Source organism: Tursiops truncatus, chromosome 7 (genome assembly GCF_011762595.2).
Source record: "Tursiops truncatus isolate mTurTru1 chromosome 7, mTurTru1.mat.Y, whole genome shotgun sequence".
Classification (NCBI taxonomy): domain Eukaryota; kingdom Metazoa; phylum Chordata; class Mammalia; order Artiodactyla; family Delphinidae; genus Tursiops; species Tursiops truncatus.
The window spans coordinates 39,275,376-39,298,402 of NC_047040.1; the positions used below are offsets into that span (position 1 = coordinate 39,275,376).

At 38.9% G+C, this 23,027-nt stretch overlaps 1 protein-coding gene across 1 annotated transcript in view; it reads right to left on the bottom strand.

Moving 5' to 3' along the window:
- Positions 1-18,069, bottom strand: part of SLC39A10 (solute carrier family 39 member 10) — a 113,598-nt gene extending 95,529 nt beyond the window's left edge. Inside the window, exons 1-2 of the mRNA XM_019939241.3 lie at positions 17,993-18,069; positions 9,359-9,459 (exon numbers count right to left, since the gene is read on the bottom strand). The gene's annotated coding sequence lies outside the window, so the exon portion shown is untranslated. The remainder of the gene's footprint in view (positions 1-9,358; positions 9,460-17,992) is intronic.
- Positions 18,070-23,027: the final 4,958 nt, after the last annotated feature.

Sequence of the window (23,027 nt, forward strand, 5' to 3'; positions counted from 1 at the left end):
GAGACTCTGAAAGGATTCACCAGACACTAATAATAGTTTGCACCTCTCTGGGGACCTGGGTGGACAGAGGATGGGGTAGGAAGACTTTTTCTAATTGAAAAATTTTTTAATTTATTTGAAAACTCATGCAAATGCTAGTTTTCTCTCTCTGAAATGTTATTTACCCTCGTTCCCCACCTCCACCTAGCCACGCTTCAGGCCTTAATCATTTCCTCCAAAAGACTTTCTTTCCAATCTGGAAAAGTTCAGATTCCCTCAAGTCTTGGTTGAACTCTTATGCTAGTTTTTGTAAATTATTTGTGACTATCTGTCTCCCTCATTTGACTGTGAAGCTCCTAGAGGCGGAGAGGAAGTTGTCTGCTTTTGCTTGTCTCACCATAGCTCAGGCTGCTTGGCACATCAGCTCATGAAAGTTTGTTGAGTGAAGACACAAGTGTTCAGGGCACCGTGCGGGGGCCCTGCTTGGGAAACCACAGGGGAAGATAAAAGTGGTGAGACAATGTCTGCCTTTAGGTAGTTTATCAACTAGGGAGGTTAAGATAAATAGACGTATAATTATAAGGCAGAATCCAGTCCTTGCCTTAGGATAACAAATAAAGTTGTATGGGACTTAGGGCAAGGTGACTGCCGGAAGAATTTTTTTAATGTATTATGTATCTGAAAAATGCAGTAATATTTGAAAAGGGGTTTTGAAAGACTGATGTGATTTCTTCAAGAAAGGATGGGGTATTTTTAATGCAGAAAATCAAATGCCTACAGGAGCCGGGCAGGTGATGCGTGTAAGTGATGGATTGTCAAGTAGAAACTGATTAAAAACAAGATCTAGAAGTTCTTCAGCTTGGCTGTATACTAGCACCACCTGGGAGATTAAAAAAAATCCCCATGCTCAGGCCATAACTCAGGCCGATTCAATTAGAAACATAGGTGAGGAAGGGGATAAGAGGATAAAATGGAGGAGGAACCCAGGCAGCTACAGTTTTAAAAAACTGCCCAGGTAAGAACAGTGTGGACCAGCTGCATTTTCATCACCTGTGACTCATTAAAAATGCAGAACCCCAGGCTCCAACCCGGATTTACAGCATCAGAATCTGCACTGTGAAAATATCTCCAGTGAATCTTGTATACACTGTCAAGTTTGAGAAGTTCTGCTCTAGAGAACTTTGTCCTTTTCCAAGGGAGTGACCATTCATTAAGTAGTATCGGCATTTCCCAGAGGAAACGCGTACCCACTAGTTGTAAATGTTCTAATTTTTCCAATTATACTGCTGGCAAGAATGCAAGTAATTGAAATTAGGTAGAACCCATCAAAAGGTGACTGGGTCCTCCCAACTTGCTAAGGAGGGAATGGTGAATTAGTGGAGTTTGTCTAAGGCTTAGATTGTTTTAAGGCAGAAGTTTTTCAATGCAGATTTTGGCTATTTACTTAAATTTTCTCACTCAGCTAAACCATCCCAGTCAACAATATCGTGTGTGCAGCAAAGTTCAATATGCAACTCTGCTCTCATTTAGGTGGGCAGAGATTTTGGAGCACCACCAGCTCAGCAGCCCTCCCTCAGGACTCCCATAAGCAAAATTTAAAGGGTATATTGAGGGCTTCCCTGGTGGCGCAGTGGTTAAGAATCCGCCTGCCAATGCAGGGGATACAGGTTCGAGCCCTGCTCTGGGAAGATCCCACATGCCGCAGAGCAACTAAGCCTGTGCGCCACAGCTACTGAGCCTGTGCTGTAGAGCCCACGTGCCACAACTACTGAAGCCCGCGCACCTGGAGCCTATGCTCCGCACCAAAAGAAGCCACCACAATGAGAAGCCCGCGCACCACAACAAAGAGTAGCCCCCGCTCGCCACAACTAGAGAAAGCCAGCGCACAGTAACAAAAGACCCAACTCAGCCAAAAATAAATAGATAAATAAATAAAATTTAAATAAATTAATTAAAAAATAAAATAAAGGGTATGTTGAAAATAAAGCTAGGAAAGTTTGGAGGGCTTGGAATGCTAGAGTAAAACTTATTTACTTAATTTGGACCATGTCAAGTCACAATATTTTCAAAGCCAGGGTTATAACTGCAATACAAACAAAAAAGAAAACTCACTCCCTCATGACCTGGTTAGAAATATAACTGGCACGAAAGAAAGAGTTGAAAACTTTTGTCCAACGAATGCCTATAGCGCTCCTACTATGAATCAGGTGCTATTCCAAGTCCTTTAACTTCATTCCTTCAGTGGTAGTCTTAGTTAGCCAGCCTCCTGGAAAACTGATGTCACTGCTCCTAAAATGAATGGTCTCAGAAGATAAAAGTGTGGATGAGTCAGAGCAGCCCATGGCTCCAACTAGACACTGTCAGCAGCTCAGGAGCCTGTCTTTGAATATCAAGAACCACTGAGACTGGGGGGCCAAACACAGGGAAGGGGAGGAATTCAGAACAGGTAAAGATACACCTCAGAAAGCCTCTACTTTGCTACAGAGTCGGAGAACAGTTCCAAAATTTTAAGTAGCAATACTAGGACATGGCTTTCAAAGCATAGTATCAGCAACTCTTATGTTATTCTTTTTTTTTAAGTTGTTGCACTGAGTAATGTTTTTATCTACCTCTGCTGAAAATTATATAAAAACCACTCTATGGATAAATGTACAGATTAATTGCAAATGAAAAATCAGTCTAAAGTCTTAAACTATTGAACCTCCCCTACACTAAAATATGCATATTTCTGAAACACACTAGGTATTTTTTATAAACAATCCACAAGAGCAAAAGTAAAAAACTTCACAAAATGAGTTTCTGTAAGAAGTTTTTTGATAGTTTTTTTAAAAAGAAATTTCTAAGCACTTTCAAAAGTTTAAATGCTCATAGAATATAATCACTGAGAAGAGCTGTACTATTTCTTTATTATTTTAGAGCATGCATTTATTTTGTATTATTTTGATATAAAACTCACATTTGTAAGATGTGCAGGAGCATAGTAACAAAAGAAAAGAGAAACAATGTATCAGACAAGGCACGCAGGATGAAAAGGGGGAAAAATTCTCCTTTTGAGCTAAAAAGAAAGAAAAAAAATACTATAATCAAGGCGGAAGAAAGGCATCTCTGAAGAAGAAATAAATATTTTCCCAGCAGTGAGCCTGGGGGCTGTCGGGGTGAGGTGGGGGAATAGAAGGGTATCGGGTGAGAAAGCATATTTCTTAAGGCCCCTGTGAACAGAACTTCGATTTATAGAACAAATCAATCCACTTACAGGACGTGCTTAACTTCACCTGTTGGGAGGTAAGTTCAGTTTCTTTCTCCTTCTTTGAATGAATGGGGAAGGCTTTCGGTTCGCCCTCGGACTCCCACCACAGGAATGTGTGCTATCTGCAGGGTTGTTTTGAAACCCATCGCACTTAAAGGAGCTGTATCAACAGGTTTCTCCTCCATAACACTGAGCCAATTGTAAATGTTGAATGCGAACCTTGAACAAGCTAAACACTATCACAGGAATTTAAAACCAGCTCTCGCTAGATATTTTTTCCTTAATAGAATCACAATTTATATTTTTATCACTTCAGCCTTTCTGAGCCCAGAACTACAGAGCTAACAAAGGGCTAGTTGGCCTTGGAATGTTGGTTAGGACAGAGAACTCTTTCCCAGATGGAGCTGCTAATGTGGTTTTTAAAGAAGACACAGCAGACTCAAAAATGTCCTTCCAAGCAATGTAACAAAGAACGAGCCTTTCATATACTCATCTAATGCAGTTCTATGGCCACCGCCTTTAACACAAATACTTAACCTTTTCTCTCTTAACTTTGACCTATATACTTTCCATTCTGTCTTTAAATAAAACTGTTTCCAGCATGAGTGGTGAGGCAAAACACTCAAAGAAGCTCCACTCATACAGCCCTAGATGCTGGGGGTAAATGTCATAGGCAAATTCTAATCACATTTAAAATTTTTACCTATGATTGTTAAAACCCTGAGATTGACAAATTTTGTTTGTTTGTTTTTAGATTAACACTTCTTGGTTAAAGAATTGACGTCCAGAATTTGGCTTGCCATGTTTGCACAGCCATTTGTCACTATTTTCATATCATTTGCAATTTATTCTACCGTACCAAGCGGTTTCTCTTAGGAGGTTCTATGGCTTGATATAATTTGATTTCTCAGGCAATCTCTCAATCATCATTTGGCATGAACTTAATTGAAAATGACTATACTCTGACTTCAAACACTGAGTGATGATGTTACAAAGAATATATTTCCCCATAACTAAACAAGAACACAATTAAAAATAGCCAACATTCCCAAAATGAACACACAATTAAAAACTAGCCTTAATCTTAATGATAGAAAGGAAAATCTCTAATAAGAAAAAACTGTTGAAAATTAATTTGCTACTTACCATGCACTGATTATTTTAACTGACCAGTTTCTAAGATGATCTATATATAAAAGTTGAAAAGGGATGGTGTTTAGGTAATTGTCTAGATAACTTATTAACGTAGTAGATTCTAGGGCTCAAAGGAAAAGTTGAATGTCTGATGACTTTTCACATTTGAGGGAGCAAATTAAGTAACAACAAAAGCAGAAAAATCTAGGGGAAGTGGAATAAGGAATCAAAAGATAAAGAGTCAGCAATGGAGCGTCATAAAGCGTGAATAGTTAAAACTGCATTTCACTGTTTTCCTCAGTCTCTGGGATTTGTTCAACTGTTTGGACTCTTCATGAAGTTAAAAAAACAAAAACCTTTTAGGAAATATACTCAAAAGTCAACCAACCTTCCTAGTGAACTTGGCTCTGGAACTTGCACTTGACACTATGACTTTATCACATTTTAAAGGGATATGTCAAAGCTCTTTAAGTAATTTCAAGAGGGCATGGATTATTTCCAAAAGTGAGGTAAAGAAGTCTGTAATCATGGAAGCGTTACTTATTTAGCCATTGCAAAAAATTATGAGTTTGTTTTTTACTAACATGCCTACACATTTCCCTCCTTCTTTCCTTCCTTCCCCCTTCCTTTCTTTCCTTTTCTCTCTCTCTCTTTCTTTCTTCCTCCCTTCCTTCCTGCCTCCATCCCTCCCTCCCTCTTTCTTTCTTTTTCTTTCTTTCTTTCTTTCTCTCTCCTTCCTCCCTTCCTCCCTTGTACCAAAGTAATCTGAAGAATGAACCTGGAGCAAGATTAACTTGTGCATGTAAATCCTCCCCACAATTCTACTCATCACAATCCTACAGAGAAGGGGCCTGGAGAAAATTGAGAATCCACAGCGGAGATGTTCAAGGCAGCTTTACTAAAAACAGCCAAATAATGGAAACAACACAAATATTCATCAACAGGGAAAGATATATTGTGGTATATTCACACAATGGAATACTATAAAACAAAAGAAAAAATTATTGATATATGGAACAGTATGAATGAATATCACTGACTTAATTTTGCTCAAAATAAACCATATGCCAAAAAAGTACACAGTTATGGTTTCATTTATGGGAAGTTCAAAATCAGGCAAAATTTAGAAGTCAGAAGACTGTTCACCATGGAGGGCTTAATTGAATGGAAAGTGACACCAGGGAGCCTTCCATGAGTGCTAAAAATATCCTAAGATCTTGTTCTGGTTGAAGTATACAGGTATAGCAATATATAAAAATTCACTGAGCTATCTGGGGGCTTCCCTGGTGGCGCAGTGGTTGAGAGTCTGCCTGTCGATGCAGGGGACACGGGTTCGTGCCCCGGTCCGGGAGGATCCCACATGCCGCGGAGCGGCTGGGCCCGTGAGCCATGGCCGCTGGGCCTGCGCGTCCGGAGCCTGTGCTCCACAGCGGGAGAGGCCACAGCGGTGAGAGGCCCACGTATCGAAAAAAAAAAAATTCACTGAGCTATCTATACGTTAAGATTTGTGCACTTTGTGTACGTTATTTTGCAATTTAAATTTTCTTAAATGAAATTAAAAGAAAATCACAGTGGAGGAAGAAAAACAAGCTAGAAAGCCTCCACCAAAATACCAACAGATTCAACAAAAATGAAAGAGATGGTCCCACTTTAAAAAATACAGGAAGATAACCCTTCATCCAGGGTTTTCTTTTTTAACGTTCCCTAAATCATTAGGCATGAAATGTGGAAAGAGGAGAATTAAAGTATGACAAAGTCTCCCCCCCAGACTAGTAGGGTTTGAGGACCTCAGTTAAGTTTCAGAATTTCTTGATTAGGGACACCCTTCTGTCTCCCCAATCATTGTAGGAAGTACGCTGATTCTCTTTTGAGGGAGATTGTTTCAAAGAGCGACCAGTAGGACAAAGAGGAAACCGACTATCTGGGTTTCAGGTAGAGAATTAAAGTTTGGCCTCAAGTTTACTTTCCTTATGGTTCAACTCGATTAAACAGAATGGGAAAAGGAGGGAGGGCTATGGGCAAAGAGCTGGCTAGGAATGAAAGGACTTCCCTTTGTGTTCTCTCCGTGAAAAACTACACAATGGATCTGGTAAATTGGGGGCAGAAGGGTGAGAAGTCCCAATATTTATTTCTAGTCAAATTCTATCGATGTAATTTATGTGCCCTTTTTTTTTCTTTTCTAAATAGAACACTGGCAAAACAAATCTGTATCTCCTTCACCACTTTTCTCCAGGTTTTTTAGAAACACGATGAATCCTCTTCTCCTGTTGTTCTCCCTAGGGACACTCCCAGCCCTGGCAGATCATTTCTAACAGCGGAGGCTGTGACTGGTGATAGATGTGTGAAGGGTTGTGGCTGGGCTTTTGAGCTTCATGCTCTGGCATTCCTATGTGGTCTTCGAATTTTAAACAACTAGATTGCGCCTCATTCACCTCCCAAAGTACTCCAATTACAACCTGGTTGCATTTACGAAATTATTTTAAAATCCTAGACCAAAATTAATGGAGGAAATTATGGACAATGTTAAAGCTGAGCATTTCATTGAAATAACATATACGGGGGCGGGGGAGGCTAAAAATGTAGGGCTTAGCTACGTGACAGGTGTTTTATATGCATTATCATACTTAACCCTCTTGACATCTCTGTAAGCTAAAAATCAGCACCCACATTTTGTAAGTGGAAATCTCAGCCTCCAAGGAACAAAAGTCTTAAGTGTGCACAGCCAGGGTTCAAGCCCAGGTCCATCTGACTTCAAAATCCTTTTATCTCCTAACTGCTCAGGCAAGGTGCCTACTCAGTACACGCAGAGCTTATTAATCTTTCATCCTATGAAAAGAACATAAATTGTAAATTAAATTAGCTAAAATAGATGGTCATGTCTTTGAGGGCAGAGGCTGATGACTCATCTTTTCTGTGGCATAGAATAATACCTCGATGTGTTAGGTGAATTCTTCTAAATTGGCGCACATGAGACAGATACTGATTTTCTTTAAGTTATGAACACACACAACACACTTTCTCAAAGCATGTGTAAGCATCTACAAAATTGTCATTATGGATTCAAATACCTGCAGAAAAAATAAAATTTACTCATTTAAGTAACAAGTGAAGTTAGTAAAAAGGTCGGTTAAATGCCAAATAAGATAACCAAAAGAATTTAAAAACTTAGATACTGAATTACATTTGCTGGTCTTTTAAGCTTTAAAGGCACATTGGCTAATATTTCTGTTATACCAGGAATAATAAGCAAGCACAAAGCCTCTCAAGGTATAACTGACCCTAAATGTGGAATCACTTCAAATAAAGGAACATGCAAACACATGATGTTCTGCTTATACAAGATGGAAACTAAATGAGCAGACCAGAATCCAATGATTAGTAAAATTTCACTCTGATGACCAGTTCTTTACACCAAAGAGCTCAAAAGCTGACTGAATACTTTTTCTTTACAGGACTTTTCTCCCCCATCTCATTTTCGTTTGTCTCTGTGGAAGAAAAGCACTGAACAAGATTTAAATTCTTCACGCCTTATTCCTTCTGAAACGTATAGTCTGAAATTAGTTTATTTACTTTCAAATTAAGTCAGAATTTGTTATTGAAAGAATTGTACCTGGGTCTTTAGTTGCAGTATTGCTAAAGATTCTTCGCAGTCAAAGACATGCAGAATTCCAAGGTGGTGTGCTTTGTTATTTACTTTTTACTAGTAGGATTCTCAGTTTGCTGAATGTAGAGTAAATAAGAATTTGAAATTATACCACAGAATAAAAGGACTTCTTTCAATATTGGAGGCTCATTGGTCTGTCAGGTAGAATCATCCAGGTTTCCAGGTTTGTGATTGCTGAGTTTTGGCTTCAGAATTCTCTAGGATAAATTTGCTTGTGAGCCTAAACCCACTTTTAAGTAATCATTTAATCTCCATTAACTATAAATATGTGTGGTTAGGTCCATTTCTGAGATTATAAGAAACAAATCAGTATTTTTTTCTTTCTAGATTTTGTCTTCCTGATTTTTTTCATGTTAGTTATTACAGTAAGCAGACATTCCTGAAATTTTAATAATGTATACCTAGGCAGTGTAAATGTTTTCTTCATTATTCCAAAATGTTTACTCTCACTGTTTACTTTTGTGGTTCTCCACAACTTTTAGCCTAGTCATTACCTGTCAAAAAGAATGTCTATAGAGAACAGACTTGTGGTTGCCAAGGGGAAGGGGGCATGAGGAGGATGGAGTGGGGAGTTCGGGGTTAGCAGATGCAAACTATTATATATAGGATGGCTAAACAACAAAGTCCTACTGTATAGCACAAGGAACTGTATCCAATATCCTGTGATAAACCATAATGGAAAAGAATATGAAAAAATAATGTGAATATATATATGTATAACTGAATCACTTTGCTATACAGCAGAAATTAACACAACGTCATAAATCAACTATACTTCAATTTAAAAAAATGTCTATATTAGTTCATGTTTTTGGACCAAATACCTCTTTTCAATCACTTCGGATTATTTTTGAGAATCTTCAACTGACTCCTGCATAAAAAAAAAAAAAATCCCCTGTCCACATTATGGTTCTTTAATCTGTCTTTGCACATAACTCTCCTTCCTATTCCTACTTCTCCGTTTTTTAATGCTTTCCATAGTCTCGGCATTATCTTGACTTTAATTCACATTTTTTTCCTATTCCTTTGTATGAATTTTCATGTTTCTTCATTTTAATTGGCAGCCATTTTATTCTATTTTAAAGTCTTTAAAGTTTAAACTTTTGGTCCCCATTGAGTCCCCTAGTGACACCAATTCATTAATATGCCGAAGGTTTATAGCACAGCACACTCCCTGAATGTGACACTTCTGGTGGGCTGGGGGAGGGGCATACCGAAGACAGTGTTACCCAAAAATGAAATATTAAAATAAATGTTCAACGTTTTAGCCGACGGCATATACTTTGCTAAGTAACTATATCATTTTAAAAAATTGGTAAATAAATCAAACTTACCCTTTCAAGAAGGTTTCAGTGGATGATTTAGGATGTTTACCTCTTTATTTCAGCTCTATCCAATTCAGGTAAGAGTTATAGGGTCCGGTTGGGTCCAGAGCCTGTGGAGACCACAAAAGGAAGGATAAAGGAAGGCCCTCCCCCTCAATTTACATTCATTTAGATCAGCTGGAGAACTACGGTTTTCAAATCCTAAGCTTTATATGTGTTTCCTTGAAGAGCGAGTAGTAACTCTTCCCCCTTTTAAAGCTTCAGGTCGTTCTTCAACTATTCTTTTTATGTTGTATAACCCTCAGGGGTTCATATCCGACTTTCATATTTAATGTACTTTAATTCAGCCTTGTAATGATCTGTGTACGCATTCATGAGCTCATCTTCCCCTTAGGACTTGCCCAGGTAGCAGAGACTAAATTGACATTCTTTACTACTTCCTGGCAAATGCAAGTCTGACTTCATGAATACCTTTATTTCTGCACTTGTGTCCAAAAGTTTCAGAGAGAGTGTGATTAACTGATTAAATAAATAAAACAAGGTCATCTGGGTGGATCCTTTTATAACACCATGACTGTACTAAACTGGCAACACACATATCCTGGCTTTTCTGCTTTACTTGCTCCCCCTCCTTTTTTAGTCCTGTGAATGATTCTTTGAAATCTCAAAAGGTTTGTATCACTTTCTCATAGCGTGAATTATGCCCTTACCTTCACTATATTTTGTGGATGGTTTGTCTACATTATTGGCCCTCAGCCAAATAATACATTTTGCATTTGAAGAGAAAGAATTTTCCCTTGCATTGATCTCTTCTTTTGGTGAGGGAAGTGGGGCTGGAAGGGAGAAGCATGAGTGGGAGAGAAGTAATGCCCCAAACAGAAACCAGTGACCCTTGATACAGTCCTGCCTGCTGCCTTCGAGGAGGTCATGGTCTGGAGGAATTCTTAATTGAAATGATATTGTACACCAATTCCTAGCACCAGCTCTACCATATTCTCCTCCCACACCCACACCCTCACCAGCTGCAATCTCCTCTCTCGTTTACATAATTGTTCTACTCTATAACACAGTCATTTCCTATTAAGATTCTACTACTCTTTATACTCTCTGCCTATAGCGGCTACCCTGGTCCTAGACTTGTGAAAAATGTTTGCTGAATTGAAATAAATTGCTTGGTCTTGCTCAGGATCATGTAGAAAACATTTATCTCCAATGACATCTTCATCTTGACTGCACACAATTAAGGTATAGTGACCAAAAACAACCTAAAGAAGAGTAGCATGGTTGACTTCAAATTGCAGCATAAGCAATTTTCATTTTTTTTTTCCTGAAAGAGCTCTATGTTTTTTCCCATTGTTTTCCTAAAAGATGAACCATTCTTAATGTTTGGTGGTGTAGGCCTCAAGGTGCAGACAGGAGTGTTTTTGCGATTTTAAATACTTTCTGCCTAGCATGGATAATAACCAAGGGGAATTAAAATACATGAAGTATGGCAATTCCCTGACGGTCCAGTGGTGAGGACTCCGTGCTTTCAATGCCATGGGCCCGGGGAACTAAGATCCTGCACGCTGCATGCAAGGCAGCCAAAAAAAAAAAAAAAAAAAAAATTAAGTACAACTTTACAAAACATTTACAAAATAAAATGCAGGTTAAACTTGAGTTTGTCTTCAGCCATATCTTTGTAGTACACAAGATTGTAAAAAAATTGGTGAATCATATATGTCTGCATGTTACCCCACATTCAGACCTGGAAAAGTCACAGACTGAGTTGCCTGAATTTTCTCATTTGCTGGGGCCAGGGAGGCAGAGAAGGAGGAGGGGAATGGATTACCCCTCAGTGCTCCTCTGTCCCCTACCCTGTGCCTGTGTTCTCTTCACGTGCAAGCTAAGCTACCAAACCATCACCAGGACACAGAGGAATAGAAGCTCAGGTCCTGTGGGTAGGAGGTCCGTATGTCAGATTGGTTAATGAAGGGAAGCTGGGTATTAGGATTTGAAACAGAAGATCAAAAGATTCCATCATATCTGGGTCTTGTTTTAAATAATCACAGTTAGATTTTTAACCTCTTGGTGTCGACTGACTTACCTTTATTTCTTCCCTGTCACCTAGGCCTTCACACATGTTTGAATAATGAATTTTAAAAGTTATAGTGCAATATGCATATATTGAAATGTTATACAGGAAGTCCCCTGCATACAAACCTTCAAATTGCGAACTTTCAAAGATGCAAATGTGCGTTCACATGTCCAATCATGTAAGTACTTGTAAGGTACTTACATGTAAGGTACTTGTTGTGCAGGTCGGATGATATAATATATGTAAATAAAGCACTTAGCACAGTGCCTGGCATTCTCAGTGGATGTCAGCTAAAAACAAACAATGAAACATCAGCTGCTCAGCATCTCTTATCTGTAAAAAGGTAGAAGAGTCAAGAAAAGCCCCTGGAGTACGGGATATCCAATAGATTGTATCCCTCTGATCAAGAGCTGCTGTTCATGCAAATGAGCTATCACCTCACGCCAGTCAGAGTGGTCATCATCAAAAAATCTACAAACAGTAAATGCTGGAGAGTATGTGGAGAAAAGGGAACCTTCTTGCACTGTTGGTGGGAATGTAAATTGATACAGCCACTATGGAGAACAGTATGGAAGTTCCTTAAAAAACTAAAATTAGAACTACCATATGACCTAGCAATCCCACTACTGGGCATATACCCTGAGAAAACCATAATTCAAAAAGAGTCATGTACCACAATGTTCATTACAGCTCTGTTTGCAATAGCCAGGACATGGAAGCAACCTAAGTGTCCATTGACAGATGAATGGATAAAGAAGATGTGGCACATATATACAATGGAATATTACTCAGTCATAAAAAGAAATTGAGTTATTTGTAGTGAGGTGGATGGACCTAGACTCTGTCATACAGAGTGAAGTAAGTCAGAAAGAGGAAAAGAAATACTGTATGCTAACACATATATATGGAATCTAAAAAAAAAAAAATGGTCCTGAAGAACCTAGAGGCAGGAATGGGAATAAAGACACAGACCTACTAGAGAATGGACTTGAGGACACGGGGAGGGGTAAGGGTAAGCTGGGACAAAGTGAGAGAGTGGCACGGACATATATACACTACCAAATGTAAAATAGATAGCTAGTGGGAAGCAGCCGCATAGCACAGGTAGATCAGCTCGGTGCTTTGCGACCACCTAGAGGGGTGGGATAGGGAGGGTGGGAGGGAGGGAGACGCAAGAGGGAAGAGATACGGGGATATATGTATATGTATAGCTGATTCACTTTGTTATAAAGCAGAAACTAACACACCATTGTAAAGCAATTATACTCCAATAAAGATGTTAAAAAAATCTGAATAAACAAATCTGCACAAGAGGATAAAAAATAAAACAGTTTTGGTGTAAAAAAAAAAGAGCTGCTGTTCACTCTCTGTTCTCTTGTTCTTTTAGATCACCTTCATACCTCCCATCTTTGCCATTGTCAGAGGTTGCCAAAGACATTTCTTCATTCAAGGGGTATTTACTAAAGGCCAATTCTGTGTCAAGTAGTAGCTTTGTGTTGGGGGTATATTTGTGAACACCTCATGGAGAGAGTTGAAAACATAGGTAATAAGACAAACACACAAATCCAGTAACTGTCACTTGTAAGAAGAAAAAACATGAGACTCTCCTTTAGATGTGTCTATAGAGGAAGACCTCTCTGAGGAAGGGAAATTTAAGCTGAAAGGCCAAAGAAAGAGCAGACATGGTTTCCACACATTATGGCCTTTCTCTGAGGTGCTTGTGATAATTGCCAGATTTATCTGTCCTGTAACTTTCCTGTAATTGCTGACTATCACAATTCAGAGATGATCTCAAGAGACATCCAGGACAGACTATTTCCTGCCAAGAATGACCCTCGGGTAATGGTCATAGATGTAACTACAGGGCAGCCACATACACACTTGTGCAGGCTGTTACTACATAAGGACACTGGGCAAGCAGAGTGCCCTGCACAGGGCTGCATTCACCTGCCTTTTAGGGAGGGGTGCCTTTTCCACTTAAAGCCAGAATGAGTCAGTGGCCCTGTGCAGCCTCAGAATGAAAGCACACTCAAAAGTGAAAGGTTTTTCAAAAGCAGGATGGCACTAGGGACTCAAGGTACCATCCCAGAACGTCCCAACTGAATTCCTATGTATAGGTGACAAAGAGGACCCATATTACTATAGACTTGCACCATGATTTATAACCCACTTTTCAGAGGAAGCATGTTTTTCCTCCTCTTGGCATCAGAGGGATCAGGGTCCGTGCTGGCTTTCTGGCTGAGTGGAGCACCGGGTGCCGTGGCAGCCTGGGGAATGGTAGCTTGGGCGCCTGTTGCCTAAGTCCCCACTCAACCCACTTCTTCCTCAGTGGGGCAGTGTCGGTCCCCAGAGCTGTGACTAATGGCCTCCCTCTCAGGCTCTCAGAACAGAGCAGTTCTTTTTGGATTTGGAATAATTCTCCTTCATACCAGAGCAGAATCTTTCTTCCTGACTACCTAAAAAAACAAGCCCACAAAGAATCCCTTTTGGGTTGTAGTAACCTGTGGGAGTAATAAAGAAGAAATAGTGAGGGGGAAAGTGTAGGAGACCATGAGCTAAATACAAGAGAATGTCCAGTTAATGTTTGCATACTCACAGCAGTATCTAGTTAAACTATCTCAGGGAGGTAGAGGAAAATTTTTACAAAGAATTGTGTTAAATTAGTTTCAACAGGTTTAACCAAAAAAAAAAGAAAAACCCACACATAGTGTTCTCTTGACTAGCTTTCTTACATATTAAAACTTAAAATTATGCAGATGAATTCTCAGGCTAAGACATGTTTTGGCCTAATTAACAATACCTCAGACTAGCAAGCAGGGCTCTGTGATTTTAAAGATAGCACTTATACTTAAGGCAAGAACTAACAAAACTGGACAGACTTGATTTCTATCAAGGTTTCCTTGTAGGGAGTCAAAAAAGAAAAAGAAGAAAAAGGTATTAGTCTCTCAGAGAATTGAAATGACAGAAAGTCAAGCCGGACATTAATAATGCACAAATTTTACGTGGGTTAATTTAGATGCATTAATTTAGAAAAATATAACTCTCCCGCCGCTTTTGGAGACTACACAAACTGTAACTCTAGTTAATAGGCTTCACAATGACAAAGCAGTTACAATTCCAATCCAGAAATCGTGGCTTTCTGGCATCTAGTATATCTACAGTGATTTCAAGGATATTGTAAAAGTCTCAAAATAAAATTAATGTTGATTGGCCTGAATTTTGAAAAGAAATAAATATGAAATATAACTTTTGGGGGGAATGGTGAGGCTACTCTAAAAAGACTGATCATCTTGACTGCAGGTACTACAAGTTTTATTCCTGGACCACAAACATGACTAATATCTCGTTTAAAAGGGTCAGGCAAAGAAAGAAAAGCTTTGTAAAGAAAGAGTACAATAAAAAATTTGCAATCAGGACTTCCCAGGTGGTGCAGCGGTTAAGAATCCGCCTGCCAAATGCAGGGTACACAGGTTCGAGTTCTGGTCCAGGAAGATCCCACATGCCGCGGAACAACTAAGTCCTTGCGCCACAACTACTAAGCCTGCGCTCTAGAGCCCGTGAGCCACAACTACTGAAGCCCACATGCCTAGAGCCCGTGCTCCGCAACAAGAGAAGCCACCGCAGTGAGAAGCCCGTGCACCGCAACAAGACTGGCCCCCACTCGCTGCAACTAGAGAAAGCCCGCGCGCAGCAACGAAGACCCAACACGGCCAAAAAAAAAATAATTAATTAATTAATTTTTAAAAAATTTGCAATCTCTAAAGAATGTACTTATGATATAAAAATTTCAGTGCCATCAACTCCCTTCCTTCTGCCACCCCCCCACCATCCTCAGCAGTCCAGCCTGAAATCAAATATGTGCTGACTCTCCTTAAATATATTTAATGTCTTTTCTTCTGGATGTTTCCTTTCAGAACATTATTGAAAGGTATTTTACATCTAGAAGGAAATGATCAGCAATCTCTTGAAGTTTAAATAACCAGGGATATGCAGTAAACCCTGCAGTGATAGATTTAGAAATGACATAAAAGGGAGAAAATGAGATCTGAATGGCCTTTCAACTTACTGCTCATATGAGATTGTTTGGATGCCATTGAGATTGAGGCACTAGTTAAGATTTGAGATTATTCTGCAGCCAGCCCCATATTTAGAATTCTGAGTGGAGGATAAAAATAATAATTATAGTCATGATATAGATCATGTATTCACTTGTTTATTCATTCATACAACAAATATGTTTAGAGAACCGACAGTTCTAGGCACTTGGGATGCAGTAGTAAACAAAATCAGTGCTATCACCACCTTGACCTAATTGACACATATAGAGCACTCCACCTAGAAAGAGCAGAACTCACAGGTTTTTTTTTTTCACTGTATGTGGAACATTCAAGAAAATACATCAGATTTGGGCCTAAAATAAATCTCAATAAATTTAAAAGAATTGAAAATTAAAAACATATGACTCTGACTATAATGGAAGGAAATAAGAATCAATTTTCTAGATACATGGAAAATCCTCAAATATCTGGATTAAGCAATGTACTTCTAAATAACACATGGTAAAAAGAAAATACTTTGAAGTGAGTAAAAATAAAAACACAACACAGCAAAATTTATGTGATGCAGCTAAAGCAGTGTTTGGTGAGAAATTTACAATGCTATATGTTTATACAGAAGAGAAGAAAGATCTAAAGCTTTCACATTAAGCAATCAAATTAAGAATTAAGGGGGCTTCCCCGGTGGCGCAGTGGTTGAGAGTCCGCCTGCCGATGCAGGGGACGCGGGTTCGTGCCCCGGTCTGGGAAGATCCCACATGCCGTGGAGCGGCTGGGCCCGTGAGCCATGGCCGCTGAGCCTGCGCGTCCAGAGCCTGGGCTCCGCAAAGGGAGAGGCCACAACAGTGAGAGGCCCGCATACCGCAAAAAAAAAAAAAAAAAGAAAAAAAAAAAGAATTAAAGAGAAGGCCACATTAAACCAAGGTACACAGAAGGAAGAGAAAAGATAAAAGTAGAAATCAGTGAATCAGCAAAGGGACAACAGAAAGAGAAAAATCAATGAATCCAAAGATCTTTTCAGATAAAGTAAACATCATTATTCATTAGGGAAATGCATATTAAAATCACATAAATTACCACTATAATGACTCAAGTGAAAAAGATTGCTAATTCCAAGTTTTGGTAATTATGTAGAATAACCACAGCTCTTATATATTGCTAGGGGGATGCAAAATGGTAGAGTCACTTTGGAAAATTGAAGTTCCTTAAAAAGTTAAACATACATTTATTTACCATATGACCCAGTAATCTCACTGACAGGTATCTATCCAAGGGAAACAAAAACTTGTATCCACGAAAAGACTTGTATGGAAATGTTTGTAGAAACTTCTTTGTAATAGCCCCAAATCGAAAACAATCCAAATGCCCATCAACTGGTAAACTGATAAGCAAACTGTGGTAGACCCATCCAGTGGAAAACCATTTCACCAAAGGGATAAACTACTGATACATGTAACAATAAAAAGGAACAAGCTACTGGATGTGGACAAATCTCAAAAGCATTAAGCTGAGTGAAGGAAGGCGGAGTCAATAGCATAATGCAATATAATTCAATTTATACAAAATTCTAAAAAGGCAGACTGTAGTGACAGGGAGATGAGTGGCCCTTCAGGGGCTGGGGGAGGGAGTAGGAAAAGAGGATTTACTGCAGAGGGCCAGGAAGGAAGTCTTTGGGGTGATGAAAGTGTTCTCTATGTCGATTTTGGTAGTGGTTACAGGGCTTTATACATTTATCAGAACTCTTCTAAATATACACTTAAAATTATTGGATTTTATTGTATGTAGTTTGTACTTCAATAAAGCTGTAAAAAATAGAAACTATAAGAATGACATGAAAAATCCAGTCTAATCAATGGTACTTTTTTTTTCAACATATTGCTAAATGGATTTCTGACACTAGGAAAATCTATCAAACCCTATCTCTTCTTTTGAAAGAGGATGTTTGAAAACATCAGCATATTCATATTTTAAATTGAAGTAACACAATTACTAAGTAAAGTGGGAAAAGCAAACAAAAAATGAAAAAAGGAAAAAATGACTTTGTTATAAAGCATTTAAGACAGTAAAAAGAGAAAATAAACAGAGAAAGGATATTGTTCAAAGTCAGAAAGTAAGAACTGTTTATTTCTAGAAAGAAAAAGCTTTATCTCTTGATCAGGGGGCACAAGTAGAAAAGTCAAACCAGATGGACAGGGCTCTGTGGGCAGCCTTAGTGTCGAGTTTGTGGCCGCCAAGCAGTGTAGGCCATTTCCAGAAATTAAGTTGTATATTGTATGAATATATTATCTAGAGATCTGATATTAATTAAATCTTGGATTTTACAACAAGCCTTATTATATTCAGAGCAGACTTCTTGCTTCTGCAGAACACACTGCAGCCACCATATTCATATTCAAATGACTTTGTTTCTTCCACTTCAGGACTAGGGACGTGCCCCTGTTTTTGGCAATTAGACCTGCAACTCTCTAAGGAATGAAGATTCCCCGCAGATTCACAATTATCCTAACTTGCCTGGTGCCACATTACTGCTGCCTGGCACTCCCCCGCTGATCTGCTGGATCAGTTCTGCTACTCACATCTGATGAAGCCACAGGCTGCTGTGAAAGGAAACAGAGGAAATCTAAAAGCCAGTGTATTGACTGAAGAGGTTTCATTTTCTCCTTAAAACTAGGAATCCTTTTAACCTAAATTCACTGTACCAGAACTTTCCCCTCCATTTCTTAAACTCATTAAAGGAAGGCACGATGTGCGAAATGATTTTTTTTCACACCGAACAATTTTGGAGGCTGCTCATGCCTGAAGTACCTGCTGTCCTAAATACTTAAGGGCAAAAGATTCTGAGAAGGTATGACCTTGAAAAGCGTCCTTTATGTCTAAAGAAAATGAGTCCATTCTTGAAAATTCTGGAGAGCATGCACAGAAATAAGTCATCCTGATGTCACAAAGCCTTTCTCCTAGCAGTTTGTGAGGATTCTGAGAACCTTTGGCAGCTTGTGGGGAATGCCACAGAGATGAGGGTTGAGCCCTTATCTGTACCTGAGTCCAGTAGGACTGAGCAGCCCACTGCACTGATGGGCAACGAATTCGAAAGAGGAAAGGCGTCCCAGGGGCGGAGCCAAATGTGGGCTGTACGAGGCAGTTCAAGCTCGACTTCCGGGAGCCTCATCTCACACAAGTACCGTGACGCCGATGCTGAGACCAGCTCCACTGCTATCCAGGTTGCTGCCCTGAGAATGCTCTCCCGAGGCTATAGGGCCAAGGCATCCAGTGTTTTGGGTATATTGCCTCGGTTAAATAGTTCTCATTCAACTGAGGTCTTGTGACTCATTTGTGTGAGATGTGTCTCAACAAATGTGCTGTTCACAAGTCCTAAAACTGGCATAAATGTACTGAGATTTATTTAAAATATACATGAGTGGATTGATAACTTTCCATATACTCTCTTGTATTCTATAAGCCTGAGTGTGAAACAAGTGTTTGCAAGAGTCAGATCCTGGGATTATGTATCACCTTGAGCACACAATACATGAACATTACCCAGTATGTGCATGGGCAGGAAAACTGAGAAGCACTCCAATAAGGCAATGATACAATTGTTTATCCAGTTGTTCTGTTTTCTTTTTTAGAAGATTGGCTAAGACCCAAGAAAAAGTACTACAGTCTCCAGACTTTAGAGTTAGACAGGAGACTTGGCTAAAAGAGAATCACAAATCACAACTAGCTTTTTAATTCAAAAGAATATCTTTCTTCAAGCTGGTTATCTGTCCAGAAAGCTTTTCTTATGGCTTCTTCAGCTAATCAAAGATGAATGAAGTCTCAGAAGACATATATCTAAATGCTTCCTTCCTTTTGTCATTTTTCCAGCACAATCAACGTGACAATTCGACAAATAAGGTCAGAGTTTGAACTTGCACACACTGATCATTAATTCCTCAGAAAGAAAATCGCTGATCAAGTGGGAGTGTCTCCACCGTTTCCACGGGGTTGAAACTAGGGCATTTTGGTTTCTGATATGAAAAAGGAAACCTAACAGCAAATAGCATTGTAAAGTTTTTCATTTCCTTTGGAAGAGATTACTTAGAAGTGTAACAATATCTCTTGTATTCTCTTTGTGTATCTTATCTTCTTGGTTACCATTGAGAAATCTGGTCTCTGCACTTTCAGGCTTCTTTAGCAGGACAAGTAACTCTTATCAGAACAGCTCTCATTAGTGGAGTATATTAATATAATTTGATTGATGTTTTATGGTTAGATAACCCAGGCTGCAACTTGGCAGCGGTAAAGATCATGACTTAGATTAAGGGTTCGCTAAGATTTTCTGAAAGGACCAGATAGTGAATATTGTAGGCTTTGCGGGCCATATGGTCTCTGTGGCACCTACTGAACTCTGCCCTTATGGCAAGAAAGTAGCCCCAGACAATGCATAAGTGAAGGAATGTGGCTGTATTCCAATAAAAACTTTACGCCTGAAATTTGAATTTCATATAACTTTCACATATCATGAAATATTTTGATTTTTTTAACCATGGAAAAATATAAAAACCATTCTGAGCCTGTGGACTGTAGAACAACAGGTGGTGGGACCTGATTCAGCATTTGGGGAGTAGATTGTTGACCTCTGGCTTAAAGTCACACTAAGCCACACTCCACCTTGTGACTGCTATAAAAGGACAAATCACAAGGCCCCAAACCAAGTGTAAATAATTAAATAATAATTTAGGGCTACTGGCACATTGCACTGTTTAGATTTGTCCTCAGGTTTCCCCAAGAGACTGACTGCTTGAATGGTGACTTCTCAAATTTTTCCCAAAAGTATTAACAGTGAGAATCACAGGGCAGGTGTGGGAAGTGCAGGGTGTGCAAAGCTGTCCAGCCTCAAAATGGAAATTTGTTTCTAGTTCTGTCTTAAACGTTGTTGTGAATTTGGCATTCTATCCCATAATCTGTTTTACCCTAAATTTTCTAGTAAAGCTAACGCTCCAGAAAGGCAATGCTGGTTTGTACACAGCCCTGTTCCTCCAAGGATATGGTACTTGAATCTGAGAAACCAAAGAGGGAGGCTTCGATACTACCATACTCAAAAAATTAAATAAAAATTTAGTTGTAGAATTCCATATAGTTAAATAGCTTCACCAGGAATAATTGTTCTGAAAATACACTGCTGCAAAGAGAATCTGTTTCATTTATGATTTTCTGTGAAAAGGGGAAAAGCTGAATAAAGTTATTAATACATAAGAGCAACGATTTCACAATGAAAAGAATATAGGATAAAATCCACTGAAATGGAATCTTCCATAAGTAACACCAAGATGACAACAGAGAAGCTAAAAGCAGAACACAATTCCTCTTATATCTTTGATTTATAAGAATGTGTATATTTAAATTACCAAGTGCCTCGAGCTATTTTTGACTTTCAGATTCTTTCTTTTAGTCCTACTACCTGGTGTGAATCTTATCTTCTCCTCTGCTCCCCCCTCACCCCACCAAACTTTTAGCAAGATTTAGCAAGACTTTTATAGCAAGATATTTCTGTTGTTTTCTCCCAAGGCACCGACTGTCTCAAAAGTCCAAACCAAAATCTGAAATCAGTTTCAATCCACTTCTAAAAGATTTTTCTCTAACTCTTTTAATGCACGCACTTGATATCCTCTTTTAAGTATGTAGCCCAAAATTGTACCCTGAAGCTGACAATAGTCTTATACCCTGGTGAGTTACCATGACAACCCTCAGATTAGCTTCTGGAAAACAGAAACAAGAGTTTCATCCTATATACTTTATTACACAGCTCCCTCCTGCACTTTGAGTCCTAACAGGAGGAAGATCAGGGCTAATTCTTCTGCCTCAGTTTGCTTCTTTGAAAAGATGAGATTGGGGAAAGAGGCTACATTTCCCTTGAAATGATTGTAGTCAAGTAAAGAAACCCTGCCAAAATCCTGGCATCAGCATTTTGCTTTGGATGGCAGTTTCGATTTGGCTTTTCAGTTTTTCATACCTTTTCCTTTTTTTAACATGATGGGTATAGTTACAAGTCTAGAGTCATGTTTTACAACATGGAGCACCCCACCTCACAGCTTTACAAATGCCACCAATGACACACTTTGGGACGTTGCTATTTCACCTTGAGAAGACCTTGGAATCTGACTAGGTACAGCAGCTCCGAGTTTCGGTTTTATTTGTATACAAACCAGATTTTTAGTCAAAAGCAATACAATGCACTTCTCCCATCCCCCCAGACTCCAAATCTTCATTTAGCACATCTAGAAATGTCTGGTAACTAAGAAATCAAAGCATTTGGCCAAAAAGATGTTAAGCCAGAAACAGTTAATTTCTGGGCCAGGGTTCATGTTTAATTTATTATAAGAAAAAGCTGCCTCAATATAATAAAGGCGATATATGACAAACCCACAGCAAACATCATTCTCAATGGTGAAAAACTGAAAGCATTTCCTCTAAGATCAGGAACAAGACAAGGATGTCCACTCTCGCTACTATTATTCAACATAGTTTTGGAAGTCCTAGCCACAGTGATCAGAGAAGAAAAAGAAATAAAAGGAATACAAATCGGAAAAGAAGACATAAAACTGTCACTGTTTGCAGGTGACATGATACTATACATAGATAATCCTAAAGGTGCCACCAGAAAACTACTAGAGCTAATCAATGAATTTGATAAAGTTGCAGGATACAAAATGAACGCACAGAAATCTTTTGCATTCTTATACACTAACAATAAAAGATCAGAAAGAGAAATTAAGGAAACAATCCCATTTACCATTTCAACAAAAAGAATAAAATACCTAGGAATAAACCTACCTAAGGAGGTAAAAGATCTGTACTCAGAAAACTATAAGACACTGATGAAAGAAATCAAAGATGAACACAAACAGATGGAGAGATATACCATGTTCTTGGATTGGAAGAATCAATATTGAAAATGACTATACTACCTGAAGCAATCTACAGATTCAGTGCAATCTCTATCTACCAATGGCATTTTTTACAGAACTAGAGCAAAAAACCTTAAAATTTGTAATGGAGATACAAAAGACCCGGAATTGCCAAAGCAAACTTGAGGGAAAAAAATGGAGCTGGAGGAATCAGACTCCTTGACTTCAGACTATACTACGAAGCTACAGTAATCAAGACAATATGGTACTGGCACAAAAGTAGAAATATAGATCAATGGAGCAGGATAGAAAGCCCAGAGATAAACCAACCTATGCACCTATGGTCAACTAATCTATGACAAAGCAGGCAAGGATATACAATGGAGAAAAGACAGTCTCTTCAATAAGTGGTACTGGGAAAACTGGACAGCTACATGTAAAAGAATGAAATTAGAACACCCCCACCATACATAAAAATAATCTCAAAATGGATTAAAGACCTAAATGTAAGACCGGACACTATAAAACTCTCAGAGGAAAGCATAGGAAGAACACTCTTTGCCATAAATCACAGCAAGATCCTTTTTGACCCACCTCCTAGAGTAATGCAAATAAAAACAAAAATAAACAAATGGGACTTAATGAAACTTAAAAGCTTT